This window comes from Lissotriton vulgaris, unplaced genomic scaffold, assembly GCF_964263255.1.
Source record: "Lissotriton vulgaris unplaced genomic scaffold, aLisVul1.2 SCAFFOLD_779, whole genome shotgun sequence".
NCBI classification, from domain to species: Eukaryota; Metazoa; Chordata; class Amphibia; order Caudata; family Salamandridae; genus Lissotriton; species Lissotriton vulgaris.
Genome location: NW_028251431.1, coordinates 1 through 13,916, shown reverse-complemented (window position 1 = coordinate 13,916; position 13,916 = coordinate 1). Strand labels below are relative to the sequence as shown.

The window sequence follows — 13,916 nt, the reverse complement described above, 5'->3', positions numbered from 1 at the left end:
GCATATTTAATAAAGATTTAACAGATAAACAAAACCCAACATTCTATTGAAAATCCAAATTCAACATATTTCCTTCTAGTCTTCCCTTAATGAGAAGTGGATAAGCGATAGGTCCAGATCTCTAGTCTATATCTCAAATTGACTCCAATATTTCTCAAATCTTTTTATTGAGCCTGATCTTATTGCATTTTTTTTCTAATTCTTGAATTTTACGCAATTTTGCTCTCCATGCTTGGAAGGTAGGTACCTTCTCCGTTTTCCATAATTGTAAGATTAGGATCTTGCTATCAATGCTGCGATATATGGGCATTCTTCTTGTGTAGAGATTGTAGGGGACTAGCCCAGAATTGCAATAGATGCACCAATCGAAATAAAAGGGTCCAATGTGGATCTAAGAAAGATCTCAATTTCCTCCAACAAGCTGCTAATTTTTGGAATTTCCCAAACAATATGCGTCCAAGTGCCTCCGTCCTCCTTTGCACAATGGAAACACCTGTCTTCAATTTGTGGGTATATCTTATGAAGAAAGGAGGGTGTCCTTTAAATCAACAATTTCGAATAGCATTGCCTGCGCTTAAAACGCATGCCTCTTAATAGAACTGCATTTAATTTATTGATTATATCCCAGGTTGATTTAGAGACCTGTATATCTTCCCTTTTCCTCCATCTCTCCCTGGCTTTTTCATATGACGAAGGAGGATTGTTTTTGTCTAAGATTTTAACCTAAGCACTGACCTTCCATTGTATTGGGGAATTCAAAACGTCACTTATACTTGTTCTAAGAGTCATATTTTGTATATCTAATTTTTCAAACATAGGTTTTAGTCTACTGAATGACCATTGCAGAATTGTATTAGAGTGTAGAAGCCCCATTTCAATCTCTAACCAGGGTTTCCAGCAGTTGCCTGTGATAAAATCACGGATCTGCACATATCCGTTTACTTCCCACAACTTTAAAATACTGTACTCTATAACTCAAGTTTCCCCCGTGTATCTATATATATATATATGTATATATATCTGTATATATATATATATACATCAAGTAATATTTTGCCGAGATGACAAATTAATAATGGGAAATACAATCAAAGTATGAGTCGGGGGCCCACATGGGCAGAATTTGTTGGTATGTGACATGGCCGGACAATGAGTGTAAATTACCTATGCACAGCTCGCAGCTTTAAAACTGCGTGTCATTGTCGATAAAGTTTTGTTGACATGTGAGTTGAATAACAGTAACGCTCGCACCAAGAATTTACTAAACATTCAGTTATGCTTAAATTTAATGAACTGACACACACTATGCATTTTCTAAAAATTTATTTATTAATGTTGAGGCAAATGTGTAAAAATGACATATTACGAACAAAGTGAATTGTAAGTCTGTCTTTCCTGTCGATTGACAGGTAGTGTTGATGATGTAGTATGAATACTTTTTTCTTTAAAAATGGCCGCGCGCTCTCTAAACCGTAACCAGTGATCAAGGCTACTGTGTAGTCGAAACGCGTTTGGCAGCGGCGAAATAAAGAAATTTCCGAAAATCTCACACGGCGTGGTCGTTTAATGGTGGAGTAAGCGGGACTCGGTCCAAGGAGTCTTATGGTGACGACGCAACTCTCGGTATGGTGGAGGCAGTGAATGCTTGGATAATCGTAGCATATATATATATATATATATATATATATATATATATATATATATATATATATATATATATGGATAGATGGATAGATGGATAGATGGATAGATGGAAGGAGTCTATATGGATATATATATATATATATATATATATATATATATATCACGTTTCACAGGTGCTCAAAGCTTTAGGAAGCACTCTCCTTCTGCATATATGGGAAAGCCTGGTTGAATTGTTAACTCTTGGAATGGTGTAGTATGCTAGAAGTTGAGATTTTTGCTTAAGTATCCATTGAAGGATCTTATAACGTACTTTCTTAGGGTACTTCATTATTCTCGTAGGGTCAGTGATATTATATTCCTTTAAGATCTTTTTCATAAAAAAAATATCTGCCTCTTGAGGGTCCAAAAAGAAAAATCTAAAACTATTATGTGCAAATATCGTATAGTAATAATTTCTAATATTTGAAAGAGACAATCCTCCTTCTGCAACAGGATAGCTTAAAGTGCTAAGTGCCATTCTTGGTGGTATCTTATTTGACCATACAAAGGAAGAGAACATACTGTCTATCTCTTTAAAAACCACCTTAATGAAGTCTGGCAAAGAGTGCAGAAAAGAAGTGGTAAGCATGCTTAAAGCATCACATGCCTAAGAATAAATGCCTACAAATTAATCTGATGTAATTCAGTTCAGTTCAGTTCAAAATGCTTTATTCCATATATATAAATGTAACCATATAGCAACAGATACAAAATAAAAGTTACGTGTACATCATTAGTTTACATCACACCCTAATTTCATGATATATGCATCAATCATAAAATAACATGTATTAACTATTCAGTGAAGGACAACACTCGTAATATACGATAGCTGGATTAATCAAATGTGCAAGATTGGCGATCACAATCATTATCCAACGCATGTGCAAAATGGCAATAAAGTGCATATGGATTAAAAACAGTACATACATTCATCTTAAAATACATGTGCAAACTTGCAAAGCTAAAATATGTATAAGTTAAAACCATGTTGTGAGTTCATACAATGATTGATTTCCGTGTAGAAATGCATTTTAAAATTATGTAGCCACATGGAAGCATATATCTGGGCTCCCTAAATTAAACATCAGCTGCATCGCTGTCTTAGTACTACGTATATCATATTTTAAAAGGATGGGTTTCAAATAAAATTTCCTATAAGGAGTATAAAATTTCCAAAACAACATAAAATGGCAGCTACTCTGCTTGGAGGTACCGTCACAGGGGCATAAACATGTGCCATGCTGTTTAATCAGTGGGAATGCTACTAAGTGGTGTGCAATTCCTAGGCGTAACCGAGTTAATGCAAAGCGATGAGAGCTTTTGGTGACAAAAGTAATATATGATTGAAAGCCTTCGCTAACACTGTACTCTTGATAAAAGTTGAATGTACTTTGTTTTACACATTCGGTCATTCTGCTACTTCTTTTATGTTTCAGGAAAGTGACTTTAAGCTCTTTCTTTGATAAACCTGCCCCCATTATCGGTTCATTAAAAATATCAAATTCATAGAGTGTTTTAAACCAGAATTTAATGTGGCATAACCAAGGTTTATTTAAGCGGTGATCGAGCTTTAGACAGTCATTTATCACATCCTGAGTGAATTTTGTTTCTTCTTTTGGCCAGATTGAAAGCCAATGGGCCAGGGGGCGCAAGGCAATTAGGTCCTTGACATGGTTTAAGCCCTCTTCCCTGTGTATTAGCTCATTTGAGGCCGCAGCCGGGGCACAAAGCAGTCGTTTCAAGAAGGCATTCTCCTCATACTGGATTTGGTTACCACTCTGAGTATGGTAGCCCCATATCCCTGCCCCATACAGGGCTGATGATATGCACCTAGAGTTGTAAATAGACACCATCTCTTGTATTCTACGGCCCCCTAATTTCACCGCAAATCTAAAAACACTACTAGTGTTCCTGGCCATTTTAAAACAAACATTCTCCTGTTCATTAGCCCACCTTCCATCTCCTGAAAATGTAATGCCCAGGTAGCTGAATTTTTTTACAGTTTCCAATTTCTCCCCATCTAAATAAAAAGTCCTGTTTTTTCTGGTCTTCCTTCCACATGACATTATAAATGTTTTTCCTTTGTTAATTATCAGTTTTCTATTTTCTGTGAAGGTCTGAAACTTATTAATTAGACATTGCAGGCCGTTTTGGGTCCGAGATAGAAGGACCGCGTCGTCCGCGTATAAAATAATTGGAATAGGGTTACCATTTATAGTGGGGGCATCAGCTTGGATTGTTCTTAAAATTTGATCAATCTGATTTATAAATAAAGATAATAAAAGTGGGGCAAGAATACATCCTTGACAAATGCCTCTGTAGATTCTAAATAAAGGAGTGCATTCGCCAGCACCACCAAACCTGACTTTGCTAGACAAATTATCATAGAGTCTGGCCAAGAAATAAAAAATCTCCCATTTCTAATAAAACTGGGCATAAAAGCGAATGTTCTACCAAATCAAAAGCCGAGCTTAAGTCAGCAAAGCATAGGAATAAGTTACCTTCTTTGGCTTTTGTGTATTTGGTGATGATCAATTCCAGGTTCCCGCACTGCTCCATCGTACCCATCCCCCTTCTGAACCCGTACTGCACTGGGGATAAGATGTTATTTTCCTCAACCCAGGCTTCTAGTCTCTCTAAAAGAACTTGACTAAGAATTTTAATTGACGAGTCCGGAAGCGAGATGGGGCGGTAGTTACGTGGCTCTGACCTGGGTCCTTTCTTGTAAAGAGGTACAATAATGGACTGGCCCCATGTTGGTGGAAGCCCGTCTTCTATGGCAGCATTAAAATATCGTGTCAGGATAGGTGCCCATAAATTCATTTCATGTTTATAAAAATCCATGGGCATCCCATCGGGGCCAGGGGCTTTACTGCCCTTGCTCTTTCTATTTGCCTCAGTAACCTCGGGTAGAGTCACAGATAACTGCTTTTTTTGCCATTTTGAGCCTGGCACTATATCTATATCTATAATCAGCCCATTTGAAATAAAAATCTCGGTAAAATGGGTTATCCAGGCGCGACAGCTTACATGGGAGGTGACTTCAGGGACGTTATCGTTCTTTAGTAGTGGACTATTAATGGTTTCCCAGAATAATTGTGGGTTATTTGTTGCCGCTGCCAGGTCCAGATTAGACCAGGCCTCGTTTTGTAATTCTTTTTTCCTATTGACCAACGAGATCTTATAATTATGGCGCTCCTCTCTAATTTTTACCATATCTCTGGGCTTGGTATCTAGAGCTAATTTGAGTTTGTTTAATGCCAGGGCACAGTTCTGAACAAACTAAACCACTTGGGTTTTCCTCAGCTTTCGACTCCTGACTGTAAGTGAGTCATCAATCACTTTAGTTATTTTAAAAAAATTAATGAGTAAATTGACAGGGGACACTTTGGGACCAAGACAGTAACCTATTTCCACGCTACATTTTGAGAGAACTTCCTTCATAAATTGGGCAGGGTTAATTCTAACCCACTTTATTCTCATACTGTTTGGTCTCTTGGCTGTGATCCCTTGGATGGGTCTCCCATAAGTGTGGATTTTTCGCCCCCAGCCATATAATACCATCGATAGACTGTTATGATCGCTCACAGTCTGCTCGACTACCCATAAGTTGGAATAAACTGATCCATTGGACATCAAGATATGGTCAATACTGGAGTGGGCGTCCCTCCCTCTGAATGACGGACACTCTACGTTGTCTCTGTTCTTTGTGCAATCTATCAACTCTAAATCTAGTTTAGCAACTAAATTATTCAAGGCGCTTCCATAGTTGGTATGGGGGAAATTATTATAAACAGTACTACCTCCACTACAGTACTTGCCATGATGACCACAGATACCCTTCTGTGCTTGACTGCACACTTGGATGTTAAAATCTCCCACCCAAGTTATTACAGGGAGATCGCCTGGTTGCTCTAGTACTCACTCTATTGCCCGCTCTATATCTTGTACAATCAAACCGCGGTTAGCTCCAATGATATTATTGTAAAAGTTTACTATAACTAAGTGCCTACAGTTACCATGTACCAAGCGCAGAATCTGCGCGTACGGGGCCACCTCTACACAGCTACCAAGACTGAACTCGGTTAGGGTAGTTGATACCAAAGTCAAGAGTCCATCTTTTGCCCTTCCCGCCACAGGGATTGCTGCATCCACACTTTATGATGTGTACCCCTCAACTTGAATTTGAGCTCTATGCCACGTCTCCTGGAGACAAATTATATCGTGCCCTTGTGTGATAAAGGTGTTCCAGAAAGGGGTCGTTATTTTTCCGGCAATACCTGCTATATTCCAGTTAATGATATTGAGGCCTTCATCGGTATTATCATGTGCAGTGTCATAAGGTGCAACTATTTCTAGTCTCTCAGCCGGGATAGAATCTATAACAGAAGTTGCATCGGTCTGAACTATTTTGACAATTGAGTACGAATCATCACTTGCTGGCCTTTCTACAGTGTTACCGGCTATCATCTTTTTGCCAAACACTCCTAAATCAGTTTCAGCCATTCCCCTAGTAGCAATTACATCAAGTGATTGGGATAGTGTGGTTTGTTCCCTCAGTCAGTCATTCTCGTCCAGTGAGCCAAATACCTGGAATCTATTATAAGTCGGGATTATGAAGTTGTCCCAAGGATTATATATAGGAGCAAAATCGTAAAATGTGTTATATTGATTGGAATGGGTGGCTCTGTGGTGGTCAATTGGCCGTGCTTTGAGATGTTTCCCTGACTGGCCCCTGTAAAAATGGATGTATGACGTTACAACGCATGCTTTTACCACGCATGCCTTTACAACTCGGTTTTTACAACGCATGCCTTTACAACGCATAGTGCTTTGGGGCGCTGGATAGTGAATAGTTTAATTTACTATTCCAACTCCAGTCCCTGTGGATAGTAGGGAAGGTGTTGGATAGTACATTAAACCTATTCCCTATCCCAGAGCGCCCCCCAGCGCAATGCATTGTAATGGTTTGCATTGTAAAAGTTGCGTCGTAAAGGCACTGCGTGGTAAAAGTTGCGTTATAAAGGATGTTCCCCTGTAAAAAAATAGTCTAAAGGGAGTAGAGTTGTGCTATATTCCCAATTGGAGTGCACAGGTGTATTTAAGATTGAATCTCTGGCCCAATCAGATGTCCTGAAGTTTATAACTATACAATCACCATTTATTTCCTTTTTGCTGGGTCCCAACCAACCTACTCTCTGGGTTGAAATTATCTGATTTGCACCACGCATCGGAAACCCACAGTTTCTAGTGAGCCAATGTAGTGTTTTATTCTTTAGTGTTTGATGGTTTTCAAATTGCGTTGGCTTTAGCTTTGGTACATTGGCGAGAATAGCTACATACGCACTGCTTTCCGGTGGTAAGTTTATCGTTGCGAGGATTATATTATTGATGTTCCGGGCAGGTGCTACCCTGTCCATATTATTGGGTTCTAAGCTGCCTTTCTCCCTTTGTTCCAAAGCACATTTCTGATTTTATGGTAGGTATGTTCGTAGTTACTTTTTCCGGGGCAGTTACTGCAATTATTGATGCAGGAGGACTAGCTACTCTCTCGTCGCCACCAGCCAAGTTGTTATTAGGCTTCCCCTTTAGGGTATTTTTTGTAGGTTGCCTATGCTGTGTGCTGATATGTTCCAACAAATCCAGATTAGCTATTCCCAGCTTTTCTATATTCTCTACCTTGTCCGTTATGACCCTCAATCTTTCAACTATAGGGGTAATAAGTGACTTTACTAAATGCTCAAGCTGTGTTATGAGACCCTCCATATTAGCAGGTAATGGGTCTTGTTGAACGGTACACTGGTGTTCATTTAATTGTGGGTGGCTGCTCTGCAGCATTTTATTTTTATCCACCTCTTGTTTCGAGGAAATTTGGGTTGATCTCTTCTGTTTACTTCTATGTCTCCCCCCGGGTCTATTTACAATTACCAGTTTCCTACTGGGTACCGTTCTACCTTTGGATCCACTCGGTCCATTACCGCTTGTGCTCTGTGATGGGCTCATATCGGCTGTCTTATCTGCTGTATCATTATTAGTACGATCATCTAACACCTCTCTGACATTAGACACATCAATCACTTCAATCACGGGAGGGGGAACCTCATTTGGCTGCAAGTTGGGAGTTAGTGACAGCCTGCTCTCCCGAGCAGCAAAGTCAGTTGGTGGTGACTTTTGTAGTATATCAGCACAGTTCTGATCATTCCCCGGTAAGTCCGCATATGAATGCAATAGAATGGAGTCCTGTGACATAGTTGTTATTATGGAGGTGTTTGCAAGTATATTAGGTCCTTGCGTAGGCTGAGTTATCAAACACATGCTCGGCGGTAGTGAAAGACGCCTCTTGGTGCTTTCTATGGCAGTGACAACAACCCCTATTGTTTTTTGTAGCATTTTGTCGATCGCAGTAAGGCTTGGAAGTGGGGTTGTTGTCTGTGCTAATTTCCTTGATGTGGAGCGGGTTGACATTGGTGTCTTTTTTACCATGATGCCACTTGGCACCTAGGCAGGTACTGTGTAAGGCTGCAATCTATTCACATGTAAATCGGCAGTGCAAAATTACCTTGGGCGTAGACTTGATGGTATAGCCTAGAGACGTGGCCCAGCCCAGGCTCTTCACGCCTCTGAGGGCCTAAGAGGGCCCGCCCTTTGCCCGGGCTTCGCCCGGCGTCCCGCGACGCGGGTATCGCGCGCTTTTGTAGCGCCTCCGGACGGGGGCTGGCGGTGGGGGCTCCTGCCGCAATGGCCCAAGGGAGTTGTAGTCCTCCACTCGGCGGCCGCAGATGTCAGGAGCGGCCGTGGGAGGACTACAGCGCGGTTGGAGTTGGCCCGGTGCAGGTCGTATCCACAACAAGTGAGGTGAGCGAGAGCAATTTCCCAAAGAAACAAAGGTTGACACCCGCTCCACTGGTATTGCACGCTTTTGTAGCGCCTCCGGGGGCGGGGGCTGGCGGTGGCGGCTCCTGCCGCAAAAGCCCAAGGGAGTTGTAGTCCTCCACTCGGCGGCCGCAGATGTCAGGAGCGGCGGCGGGAGGACTACAGCGCCGTTGGAGTTGGCCCGGTGCAGGTCGTATCCACAACAAGTGAGGTGAGCGAGAGCAATGTCCCAAACAAACAAAGGTTGACACCCGCTCCACCGGTATCGTGCGCTTTTGTAGCGCCTCCGTGGGCGGGGGCTGGCGGTGGCAGCTCCTGCCGCAATGGCCCAAGGGAATTGTAGTCCTCCACTCGGCGGCCGCAGATGTCAGGAGCGGCAGCGGGAGGACTACAGCGCGGTTGGAGTTGGCCCGGTGCAGGTCGTATCCACAACAAGTGAGGTGAGCGAGAGCAATGTCCCAAACAAACAAAGGTTGGTGTAATTCAAAATTTGTAAGATTTCACAAGGTATCATAGTATGGCAGGGTTGACCACCTCTACAGTGTCATAATATTCAGTAAGAAGTGAACTCAAAAGGTTAGTTAATTAAAACACTTATACTCTTACTTTTGTAATCCATTAATAGACCTGTAAACCAGTCATAGTCCTGTCAGAGTGAGAGGTAATAAGATGTGAGAGAGGGTAATGAGAGGTGAGTGCAATACACAAACCAGGGCACAAGCATGCATCCACCCACTATGTTCACAGGGTGGGCATCGCCTAGAGGCCCATAGGAATGAATGGTAAGCCATTCTCAATTTGCGATGAGCAATTAGAGAATCACAAATTGAGAATGCAATTTCAATGGTGCAAGGGTGTCAAAAGGACACCCTGTTGCACCCCTGAAATAAGCATGGGTGCACATGTGGCGCACATACATGTCCTAAGGGCATGTATGTGCTTCACATTGCACTTTAAAAAATGCAAAAAAGTGAATTTTTCAAAGAAATCACAAATTACCACCAACTTGAAATTGGTGGTAATTTGCGATTCCTTAAGGCCAAATTGCACTTTTTTGGCTCTTTCTACATTGCATTTAAGGAATCGCAAAATGTGTGATTCCTTAAATGTAATCGCAAAATAAGGAATCGCAAATTTTGGGATTCCTTATTTTGCAGGCAGATTTGCCTTCATACATACCACTTGGCAAAATTGCGATCTCTGCGTTTGTGATCACAATTTTGCTTGATACATATGGTACATATACATATGGATACATAAGTCTCTCTGTTTGTTGGAGCACTCATTAAATAAATACATAAACATGTAAAAAAAATAGGGACGGTCCTTCTGCTGGGCGGTCCAATGGCAAGAAGACTTAATAGAAATAAAAAAGAGACGCAAAAGAGAGCAGCAGTCGACCTAAGCTATGACATCAACAAATAATAGTGATACTGGAGCCGGAAAGAAGCGCAGGATGAAATTACAAACATTAACTCCGATTCATATTTTATTTACGCGTTAGCCACTTATGAATAGGGTATGTGCTACCGTTAATCCCTCGCCCTCCCTATTTACACGTCTCTCGTTACAAGGTTGTTAACCTCCTCTTTACCTTTAGCTCCTGGATAATTGCGCTACCTGAGCACAAGAAGGAGCATGGAAGGGGAGAAAGTAACAGTGCCATTTACTTCTTCCACCGCAAACCAACAGAAGACAGAAAGAAACTGTAAATGTACTTACACGGGAATGCTCTCAAAGGCATCTTCGAAGTTTTCCTACAAAAAAAAAACAGGTGTTAAGTATCATTAGGTAAACACAGAAATGCTACTTGGAGCTTGTCACAAGATAAAACATTTATACGCAAAATGGAGGACTAAAATTGCTACTAACATTTGAAGGTGCCCTGGATTCCTATTTCACTTAGGTCTTGATGTACTAAGATTCCATTTACAAAAGCGCTTGCGAATTGTGTATTGACTTTTGCAAACAGAACCAAATCAGAAGGGGTCATAGAACAATCTGCCTAAGGAATATTAATTAGGCAGGTCGCAATTTGCCACGCTGTGTGACTGGCGACAAACAGGGATGGTGGCCTACAAGGGACAGCAGACCACTGTTCTGGTGTCCAACATTTGTTTTGTTAAAGCAGGCGGAGCTTCTTAAAGGGAACGGTACTGCTTTGAAAAAACATAAATGATTCCACATTCAGAAAACTACAGAAAGAGCAGGCAGTATGGGGGACCAGTGTCTACAACCCCTGAGGCTGTGAATCCGATTCTTAAAGAGGAAGGGGTCTCAAAGGAATCCCTTTCCCTTTGTGAATCAGTTACCACCTTGCTTGAGGAGTCACTAACTGGTCAATGATTTGTGACCAGAATTGTAGTAAAAAATTAACACATACCACACCAAATCACAATTCAGAAGGAAAGCCCCTTTCATGTCTCTTCCAAATTATGATTGAGTAAGGGTAGCAAACCCCATTATACAAGTCGGAAATATGATGGGTTTTGTCCATTACAAATAGGAATGTTGCTTTTCCAAAACCTGTGATTTTGAGAATCGCAGGGTGTCCGATTACAAAATCTGTTAGTACATCTGGTCCGTAATTAGAACATATCTTTAGGCAAGAATTTACCAACAATCCACTGATTTTATGATAATCAACTACCCCTGGTTACTCTTCGTTCATACAAATATGGACATTTGGATGATAGTTTGTTTCCCCAGGCATTTGATCTGGGTCCAACTCAACATAAATAAAATTACAGATGTGGAATGTTCATCTAATCTAAACGTATAATTTAGCCAACCAAGTAGTAATTAGAAGGGTGAAATTGAAATCTAAGTTCTGGAAATCACTTCTACGTCTTGTTGTTTGACACATGAGCAGTTGCATAGGTTTGTTCTCTGGAAGAGATGCACCAGCATCTTTACACAGTTCTACAGTTCTACAGTTCTACTGTTCTACTGTTGCTGTCAGACCTGAAATTATAGCTGTGTAGAATTAATAAATGCATATAGGTGCATCTGCGCTGAGCATGATTTGTAGGCTAGGATTCTACTTCCAGGCGAGGGCGCATTTTCAACAAGCACCGACGGCCATATAAGGAGATTGGCCCCTGGGAAGAAACACTGTCTTCTCTGTCTATTGTGTGGGATTTATTGCATCTGTGGATACATGTGTCTGCAGAAAGGGTTGGAAATGGAATGAAGTATATAATTGGGAAAAACCTAATTAGAATAAGATATGGAGCTCAGCAGCAGTGTCTTTGTGGTATAAATTTCAGCTTGGGTGACAAACAAAGGGGAACGAAACACAAGCAACATGTATTGGCAAAGCCAATAGGCCTGTCTTTAATGTGCAAATACATGTAAACATAGGTACTCACAAATGCGGTCAATATGAGAGGCTGCACAAATGCTGGTTATCATATTAAAGTCTGCTCCACTGACTTTGGTAATGCTGTAAGAAAAGGATTGCTTTCTATAATAAGGCACTGAATGTTACAAACTCTGTGATGATTACGTGTACTTTTCAGATGTAAAACAGTCCCTCATGCATTTCACTTGAAGGAGAAATGATGCACCAAGCAGCCAACAGAGAGCTATACTCTTCTACGTGGAACCAAAGCCCACTCTACGTAGTGTAAAGAACTGGTGACAGTGCGTTTTGCAGACAGCTGTGCTGTCACATAGATCTAAAGAAGATACAATGAAGCATTTTATGAATCCAAGCTTCCAAGAAACTAATTCACAATTCGAAATGACAAGGCGAAAAGTCATTTGACTGTACGATTTGTGTGTTAGTTTGTGTAATGTATGGTGTGGTGGACACACTTGCATCCTTGCCCACAAGCAAAAGGCAATTTTTATGTTGTCAACATGAAAATGCTACCCCCACCTTAAGGAAGTTACATAAGTAAAAGGTTACAAATATGGCATACACATTTTCCAGCTTTAATCTCAGCCAAATTGCTGTCGTAAATATAATTTAGCAATGAAGACACTTTGGGCCAGATGTATCAAAGAGTTTTACCCATTCTGTGCCTATGGGAAAATGTGTTCATACATATGGCTGTATGTCATGGAGAAGCAAGTTAAGGTTTGGGAAACCTCCTGACGAATAAACAATAAAGAATACATGTTCCACCACTAAGGATATGGATTTGATCTGGTCACTGCACACTGGAAGTTTCAAGCAGATATTGCCCTTAAACATAAGTAGACCTTTTTAAGGTGAATACTCAGGCAGCACTATTATACCCCAGGAATCCACGTGGAGAGTCTGTTCCTTTGCCAGCTGTAGGAGCACGGATAGAAATGCAGGTGTATTTTGGTTTTACCTGGGACTAGGGGTCACCTCGAGAGCCAGGCTCTTCCTGAGCTTGTGTCTTCTAAACTGCAGAATGAAGCGTTTAATGAATGAAGCATCCCTCTGCATCTTCATCTGCATTCTACAAGTCCTATTCCCAGCTGTGCTCTCACCATCTCCAGGTAGAAGTAGTGGTTTTCCTTCAATAATCCTAAGGTATCCCATGCAGGCCTTCACTGTGAAACACAGGGCATCTCTGACCCTCCCTTTTTGGAATAGAATTCTTGTTGACAGTGCCACTTTGTTTATGCCCACATAGGTTTTGTAACATGGTTCAGTGCCTCTCCAACATGCTCAGTAAGATTAGTAAACTGCAGAGTTTTTGGTACTATTTGAAAATAAGCTTACTACAATCTAAGTAAGTGAATATGCATCTTCAATTGAACAATACAAGTGCCAACCTGGTGGTCCAGTGCCTCATTCACCAGTCACACTCACTTACATATTAAAAAGGAAAAAGGAATTTTCTACATTATGCCATGGTCCGAAAGGTTGAAAGTTTGCAAAATAGTATACTCAGGAGGAGGGTTGTGAATGAGAATCTTTACAACAAAGATAGTCTTCAATTAATGATGAGACAGCTGTATGAAGAAAGGTTTGAGGAATTTGTGCTGTCAAGATTAACGACAAATATTTCTAGAGCCAAAAGGTAACCAAAGCATGGGTGTGTTTGTAGGTGTATTTAACAATTCCTGCTTGATGCGGACACGCTCGCTTTACAAATACTTTTTCAAAACACTGAGAAGAGCAATATAAATTCCAAAATTTTCAACCAGATCTTAATCAATGACAAATGGCCTAAGACCTTTATGCCTAGATTCTAGGTTAGCATTCCTTCTTAGATAGAGAAGGAGACACAAAAATAGGAAGAAGCTAGAAGGGGAGACAGAGCAATTTATAGAGACAGAGATGGAGTTGTTCCATTCTCTTCTACTGCAATGTTCTGCATTCCTCCTTCAACAGATAATTACTGGTGGTAATACCCTCCTGAGCGATTCTTTGC

General features: G+C 41.0%; 1 protein-coding gene across 2 annotated transcripts in view; it reads right to left on the bottom strand.

Moving 5' to 3' along the window:
• The window catches only part of LOC147662885 (tetratricopeptide repeat protein 39B-like), a 308,732-nt gene extending 298,420 nt beyond the window's left edge, over nt 1-10,312 (bottom strand). For both annotated transcript variants that reach the window (XM_086950822.1, XM_086950823.1), the window contains exon 1: nt 10,282-10,312. The gene's annotated coding sequence lies outside the window, so the exon portion shown is untranslated. The remainder of the gene's footprint in view (nt 1-10,281) is intronic.
• Between the last annotated feature and the right edge of the window lie 3,604 nt (nt 10,313-13,916).